The 8,180-nt window shown below is 38.5% G+C and overlaps 1 pseudogene; it reads right to left on the reverse strand.

The window, feature by feature from the left end:
• Nucleotides 1–2,067: 2,067 nt before the first annotated feature.
• LOC128098527 (mitochondrial import receptor subunit TOM5 homolog) lies at nt 2,068–2,223 on the reverse strand (annotated as a pseudogene).
• Nucleotides 2,224–8,180: the final 5,957 nt, after the last annotated feature.

Here is an 8,180-nt window from a genome sequence, read left to right on the forward strand (position 1 = left end):
TTTAGCCTGCCAAGGTGGACTCACACCAGCTTCTGATTCATATCATTAGTCCTTCTTGTTCTGAGGCATCCAACTTCTTGGACTGACATCTCTGTGGTCCTCCAGCCTGCAGATATCCATTGTGTGACTACCCTTCCTCTGATTGTGTAAACAAGTCCAATAAAGTTTTTTACAATATTAAACACATGATTATTATCTCTGTGTGAGGATTAGTCCCAGAGAAATTCAAGAATTTATTTTTGTTGTAAAAGTAGTTGACTAGAGAGTATGAAATTAAGAAAGTTTCAATTGTCTTATATATATATATATATATATATATATATATATATATATATTACACACATATAACTAATACATTTTGCATATACCTTTCTGAAGCTTCACTGAAACTGGATTACACAGCAATGGGAAGGGTGTTACTTTGAGCAGTTTCACAAAAGATGGACATGTTCTGGGTGAGAGTTCATTTCCAGGTCAACTATACTAAAATCACACAATTTTCTCTACCTCACTTGTTGCCTTCTCTTTGGACTCGGTGTCCTTATGCTCACAATATATGTGACCATATGTCCTTAGAGTCTGTCACTATCCTCTAGGACACCTTGCCTCCACAAATAGGAGAAACAAAAATCTATCAAAGCAAAGACATTTCTTTCCCCAAAACATTGCAAGATCTCTGCTCAAATCTTATTGACTATAACTTAGTACTGTGTCCATCTTGCCCCTTGGAGATCATTATGGCCAAGAGGTTGGAGTGAGCTTCTGGGCTCATACAGTCAGAGCTCACACCTGGAGCTCAGAAGGAGATGGATGGATAGAACCCTGAATTAAACCTCACTGTGCACCTGGCAAGAAGCAGTAGTTGATGCTGATTTTTCCTTAGGAAGTCATTTATGTGAGGATTTTACATACTGACCAAGAAGTCCATCTAGAATACATAAGCAAGCATACAGTCTTGATGATCAAGGCATCAAAGCTGGTGACAGTGTAGGGAGAATAGGTTGAATAGGTTGATGGGTTGTCAACCTTCATTCCCCTCCCCCGCTGCCCCATTTCTTACTTTCCCAAGTACATACAAGCCATGTAAAAGTAAATAATAGTTCATCAGTTAGCTACCAAGAAGGATTGTAACATCATACTCTTTATAAAAATTAATAGTGTCTATATTGGCTATATTCCAATGTTATTAACCTGCTGCTGAGAAAACAAATAAGAAGGAATAAGAAGTTGTTCCAACATTACAGACTAGGACTTTAGTCATTCAGAAAAGGAACATCAAAATAAGTTCATCAAGTTAGACTCAATCTTAAGTAAACTTCTACAGTCTAATAATCCATATCACCTCCAGCTTAACTGTATTAACTATACTACCAAAATATAATACCATATACATTTCTAAAGGTTAATCCATAACCATATAAATCTCTAAACTCTATACTTTTTTACCTAGCAAATTATGACTAAATAAATGGCAGCATTTCCTGGGAATACCACACTAGCATCAATTTTATTAGAAAAGATTCTGCTATAATTCCCCAAAATATTGAGGGTTGATACTAAGTTTGGAACAATTAAAACTAGTGAGATAGGAATGCTATTTGGATACCCAGTGAGAGACCTTTACTTGTCTGTATTCATAGATCTACATCTTGACATGAGCAATGATACTTTCAGTCATGTCAGCTTACTGTTGATGGAGGAGGCTGCAAGGCATGTGTTTGAGTCTTGATTTTTGCAGACAATAGTATTTTTAGAAAATTTATCTTTTTTCTTCAAAAATAAGTCCCTTAGAATTTGACATTATTTACAATTCCATCAACACTCACAGAGGTGGGTATCACAGGCCTAAGGACACAGTATGACCACAAGGCATCTTTTTGCACTTCCCAAATAGTTTTATTTTTCAGCTATTGAGGTCAGTTCCCAAAGCCCAACTCATTCTTAACAAGTAGAGTTTTATGTCCCTTTAATCAGTCTTACACCTTTTTGAACCAATTCATCTGCAGACAGGAGGAGAAACTGTTACCAGGTTATTCATGCCATGCATCCATATGTGACTCCCAATCCTCATATGCTGTCCAACTTCCTTAAGATATATGGAGGGACTCACAGCAGGGCCACATAGACAAGGAAGTTCAGAATGGAGAAGATCACATCCTCCCACATCTTCAGCTTCATCTCCTCAGGGGCCAGCTTTGGCACAAGACCCTGTATCCAGAACATTGCAGCTCTGCCTCCAAAGCTTGTAGGATCTACACATTCTGTTCTCCTCCAGTGATTGCCTTACACCCATAACTCAACCAGCTAGAAAATTTACCTTAGGGAGTAAGTTATCTGAAAAATCTAGACAACCAAAATGGAGGAGAATCATGGCCATTTTGTTTGTGAGCAATTCAACATCCTGCTATAACTTATCAATTACAGAATCACAGAGTGCCACACAGTGTTACTCATAGCTGTCTACATGTGATAGCCCAGATTGAGTGGCCAGGAGTCATAGAAAGAGATAAGACAAATTTCTGTGAATTGAATCTCACAGATTCAATTCTGTGAGACAAGAGACATTATCTCCTGGGAAATAATGAGATTGTGGAGACATACTTGTCCATGTGGTAAGAAAACACTAGAAATGCCTCCCAACCCTACCTCAACACACACACACACACACACACACACACACACACACACACACACACACACACCACTCAAACAATAGATATTAGAATATTAGGATAACTATTTACAGCTATTGTTAACTTGACAATCAGGGTTCTATATCACCAAAATAATTTTGGATCATCTATACAGCTGACATACACCATCCTATCTGGTTTCTAGGTTTACAGATCATAAATGATACATGTAAACAGGACAGGGCATTTAAATGCAGTTGTTTTTCCTTGTATCATGCATTGAGCCACAGTGGTAAAAAATTACTTATGATTCTTTTTTTTTTTTTTTGGTCTCTGAGATGTTATGAGCTGATTGAACTGGAGTCTGTCAATGAAACTTTCACAGAAGATTCGTAGACATTATTTTTCTCTTTGGTTCAATTAATGTGAGCCTGTACTTAAAGCAAAATGCTTTGGAGCAAAGTTGGGTATAGATACTTGAATGTGTACTGCAGATGGGCCTTGCATGCTTATTCTTCTATTTATTTTTATATGTCATATATTTTGAGTTCAGCATCCACTGCTGCCACCCTGAAATAAATTGAAATAACGTTTTCAGGAGAATAACAGATAACATGTAGTTGGTTCCTAGATTGTATTCCTGTGGATAAGAAACTCCTCACAAGAAGAAAAATAATATTCTGCTGGAACAGCAAGGATTTCAGAATTTCTCTGAATGAAATTCATCTTATCCAGAATCAAAGTCTGTCTTTTTCTCTGGTTAGATTCAAATCTCGGAATACTCTAATTCAGGGCTAAAGAAAAAAGAAAATAGGATTTTTTTAAATTAGTTGATTGTTGAGCATGGTATCACATGCCTTTATTCTAGCACTTCAGCAGGTAGATCTCTGTGAATTCAAGGCTACCCTGGTCTGTAATAGTAGGTTTTGTGACAACCAGTCACTTAAGGGAGACCCTGTCTCAGAAAATAGATTAATAATAGTAATAATAATAATAATAATAATAATAATAATAATAAATAGTTCTTTGAGAACTTCATACAGCTTATTTTGATCACATTCACTCTCCTCCAACTTCTCCCAGCTCCAACCACCTTTCTCTTCCCAACCAACTTTGATAACTTTTTTTTATTTTCATCAAGTCCAATTTTTGCTGCTCATATAATCTTGGATGTATGGGCTTCCACTGGAGGATGGACAACCTGTTAGGAGCCACATCCTTAAAGTGAATTGACTCTCCCTCTCCCATCAGGTGTCTTGCAAATAGCTGTCAGAATTTAGAAATTAGACCACATTGCTGACGATACTACATACTTGTGTCATAAAACATGAGAAATAGTCCACACTCTTCTGGAAGCTTCATCCCTATTAGATAGCTTTCATAGTGCTGGGAGAGGCTCACATGCTATGGTAGAAGAAAAGTAAAAATCAATCTTACCCATCTGTAAATACTGACACTAGAATAATTATAGACCTTGCAAGACCTGCCCACTGGTGCAATAATATCATCGACGTCATGGAAGGAACTGACCACTTTGTGATTGGATTTAAGGTCTGCTCCCCAAGATGAAACATATACTTGTCACTGCTGTCGAGGCCAATAGGAGACTAGGAAAAAATAAAAAATGAAAATAAAAGACCTATTTGTTTCTCTCTGTCCTCAGGTCTAGCCAAGATTCATCTTCTTTCTCAATGAACTGGTGGAAGTAGCTAACATACTGTGACGGTCTGAAATCTTTTTATCTGGTCTATTTTTCTATCTACCTCATTTCAATCAAGCTAGATAAATGTCTGCATCACAGGACAGCATAAGAAGCATTTAACCAGCTTGTATGATCCATTGTGAAGACTGTTATCATCTATATCTGAAAATGATATGTTCTCACTGGCCACCATCCTACCTCACTGCAGCCAATTTCCCCTCAATGCCTTATTGCTGTACCCATTTCTGGTACAACATTAAATACAGAAATAAAAATTCCAGCTTAAATTGGCTAAAATAAGAAGAACAATATACAGTCCCACGTATCTAGATAGCTTGGATGCCATGGGTGCACTGGTTTACTGTTGAGACTATAGTATTAGGTCATGATCTGGTTGGCTTCACTCTTGTACATCCCACAAAGGAAGTCATTACAAACATTACTTTCATGAGGAAGAGACTCCATGGATTTTCCTCACCCTGCTCCAAGTTTTCTTCCTCCGTATTATTTTTCTGTCAACCTCCCCACCCTATCCAAACTCTTAGCTGAGCTCCAGCCTCCTAAGCCATCCTCCAATTGCCCTCCTGTAAGAACACAGCCTCTTCAGCAGAGGATGTCTTGATGCTCATCAGATAATTTCTTGCAGCCTCAATCATGTTCAAATTTGATGCAGGTAAGCATTTTTATGCACATTCCTTCTGTCTGTGAGAATGAATGTGACTTCTCCAGTGAAAATTCTTTTTTTCTACCAATCTGGTTATTCCTGATATGCTGCATGCTAAGGATAATCTTGAAAGAAAACCATTAATTTTAATAACTAAAAAAATGCTTCATGATGGAGAAAAGCTCCATGATTGGTATGCTACAGACAAGCTCTATAATGCAGTGGCTACCAGAAATTGTGTAAGGAGACACAGGTCTCTTTTCTGCTCCTCGGGGAACACAGAGGCCACATCAGTCAGTTACAGGCTAGTCTTTTGGTTCCAGGATGTATCTAGCAAAATGTCTCTGTTTAGACCATCTTTGTGATATATAAATATTTTATTTCCTGGAGGCAATTAAATATTTATACATTTTGATAAATTTAATAAATAAATCAATAGATAAGGAAATAAGATAAATAACTATGATGTGCTTAAATACAGAATTGAGTAAAGTAGGCATGACCTTTCTGTTTGTGAATTTTAAGAGCTGAGCCGAAGAAACAATATTTTTAGGTGAAGATTCAAATTATGAAGGAAGTCATGTAGAAAACAGAGAGAAAAATGTGGTTCTATTAGTCCCATTCTCACCAAGACACAACGCACCTTTGTTCATACATAATGAAAGGGTTTTACTGGAAGCTACACTAAGAGGTGTGGAACAGGCGTGGGGACAAATTAGGATTGTGGAGGAAGAATGCTACTTCTAAACATAAGGTTGAGGTGAAAGATTTTTTATAGATAACATAGATGGACAAGAAGCTGGCTACCATCCACTTGATATTAAGAATTGTGAAGTCTCAAATTCTGAGACAAAGCTCCTAGATTAGAGCAACCTCATCCTCCTCTTGTCTTACTACAACATTTGTCAGGGTAACTGTCTTAGCTACTTTTTATTGCTGTGAAAAAGCAATTTGACCAAGGCAATTTATAGAAGAACGAGTTTATTGGGCTTGCAGTTGCCGAGGGTTAGATTCCATGATGGTGGAGTGAAGGTTTAGTGGAGCAAGGGCATGATGTCAGGAGAAGGAAGCTGAAAGCTCTCATCTTGAACCTCAAGCACAAGGCAGAGAGAGAACTCCAAATGACAGGAGTCTTTAAACTCTCCAAGCCCACCCCCAGTGACATACTTCCCCAGCAAGGCCACACCTGCACCTACCTAAATAGTTCTACTAACCTAGGACCAAATATTCAAACATTGGAACCTATGGGGGGGCATTCATATTCAAACCACAGTAGTGATAGTGAAGCACAATGCTGAGAACAGCTTAAGGTAACTATTATAACTGTGAAAAGCATACTTAACATTTGGGCCATACCCTCCCCATGTGGGTACAAATGCACACATATGCACGGGTGTGGGTGTGCTGCATACATTTATGAATGCATTTGAAGGTCAGAGTTAGATGCCAAATGTCTTTTTCAGTTTCTCTCCACCTTACTTTCTGAGACAAAGTCTCTCATTCAACCTGGAGTTCACTAATTCTGCTATCCTGGCTGGTCAATGAGCTCCAAGAATCTACCTATTTCTGTGTTCCCAGTGTTAGGATGACAGGAACAGGCCATCACACCTGGATTTATTTATTTATTTATTTATTTATTTATTTATTTATTTATTTATTTATTTATTTATTTGGTTTTTCGAGACAGGGTTTCTCTGTGTAGCTTTGCGCCTCTCCTGGAACTCACTTGGTAGCCCAGGCTGGCCTCGAACTCACAGAGATCCGCCTGGCTCTGCCTCCCGAGTGCTGGGATTAAAGGCGTGCGCCACCACCGCCCGGCGGATTTTTTATTTTAATGGGTGTTTGGGATTTTCTCTCAGGTTGTGGTGGTTTGAAAGAAAGTGCCCCCCAAAGGGAGTGGCACTATTAGTAGGTATGGACTTGTTGGAGGAAATGTGTCACTGGGGAAGTGGGCTTTGAGGTCTTGTATATGCTCAACTTCCAGTGTCTCAGTCCACTTCCTGTTGCCTTCTGATCAAGATGTATCCAGCACCATGTGTAGCTAGAGTTTTCCTGCCTGACCCACAGTCAGGACAAATCTCTCTCACCTGCCAGTCCCACAGCCGCTCAGACCCGACCAAGTAAACACAGAGACTTATATTGCTTACAAACTGTATGGCCATATTAGGCTTCTTTCTAACTGTTCTTACAGCTTAAATTAATCCATTTCTATAAATCTATACCTTGCCACGTGGCTCGTGGCTTACTGGCATCTTCACAGCTGTTTGTCATCGTGGTGGCTTGCAGTGTCTCTGACTCAGACTTCCACTTCCCAGCTTTATTCTCCTCCTTGTCCCGCCTATACTTCCTCCTGCCTGACTACTGGCCAATCAGTGTTTTATTTACTAACCAATCAGAGCAACACATTTGCCATACAGAACATCCCACAGCAAACATGTCTATCTGCATGCCGCCATGATGATAATGGACTAAACCTCTGAAAATGTATTTTTCTTTATAAGAATTGCTATAGTCATGGTGTCTCTTCACAACAATAGAAACCCTAAGACACAGGTCCTCCTGATTGCATGACAAATACTTTACTAACTGAGACATCTCCCTAGTCATTTTTGTTTGTTTAGCAATATGTATCCCAAGTTGGCCTTAGACTTGATATGTATCCAAGGATAATTTTGAACTTATCCTTCCTTCTCTACCTACTGAGTGCTGGGATTGGAGTATGTACTACCAGTTTAGGTGATACTAATAGAACCCAAGGTTATATGCATGCTAGGTAGATGACATTCTACCAATGGAGCTGCATTCCTAATCCACAGTTCCCTTTACAATTCATGTTTATTTTGAAACATTGAGAGATCCTCATGGTGTACTGAAACCATGTAGCCAATAATAACTTTATAATAACAATACATCTAGAAACATGGCTACTAAATTTTAAGACATAATCTTGGGTACAGGCAGAATGCAAGGATTTTATATCTCTTCCTCCTGTACCACTTCTTATTTTTCTACTTTGTATTTTTCTGTCTTAAAATTCTGTATTGTTCATTTCTTTTTTTTTTTTTTAAAGATTTATTTATTTATTAGGTATACAGCATGTATGACTGCAGGCCAGAAGAGGGCACCAGATCTCATTACAGATGGTTGTGAGCCACCATGTGGTTGCTGGGAATTGAACTCA

The sequence above is a fragment of the Peromyscus californicus genome, unplaced genomic scaffold (assembly GCF_007827085.1).
Source record: "Peromyscus californicus insignis strain IS unplaced genomic scaffold, ASM782708v3 Scaffold_6__1_contigs__length_162567912, whole genome shotgun sequence".
In the NCBI taxonomy this organism is placed as follows: Eukaryota; Metazoa; Chordata; class Mammalia; order Rodentia; family Cricetidae; genus Peromyscus; species Peromyscus californicus.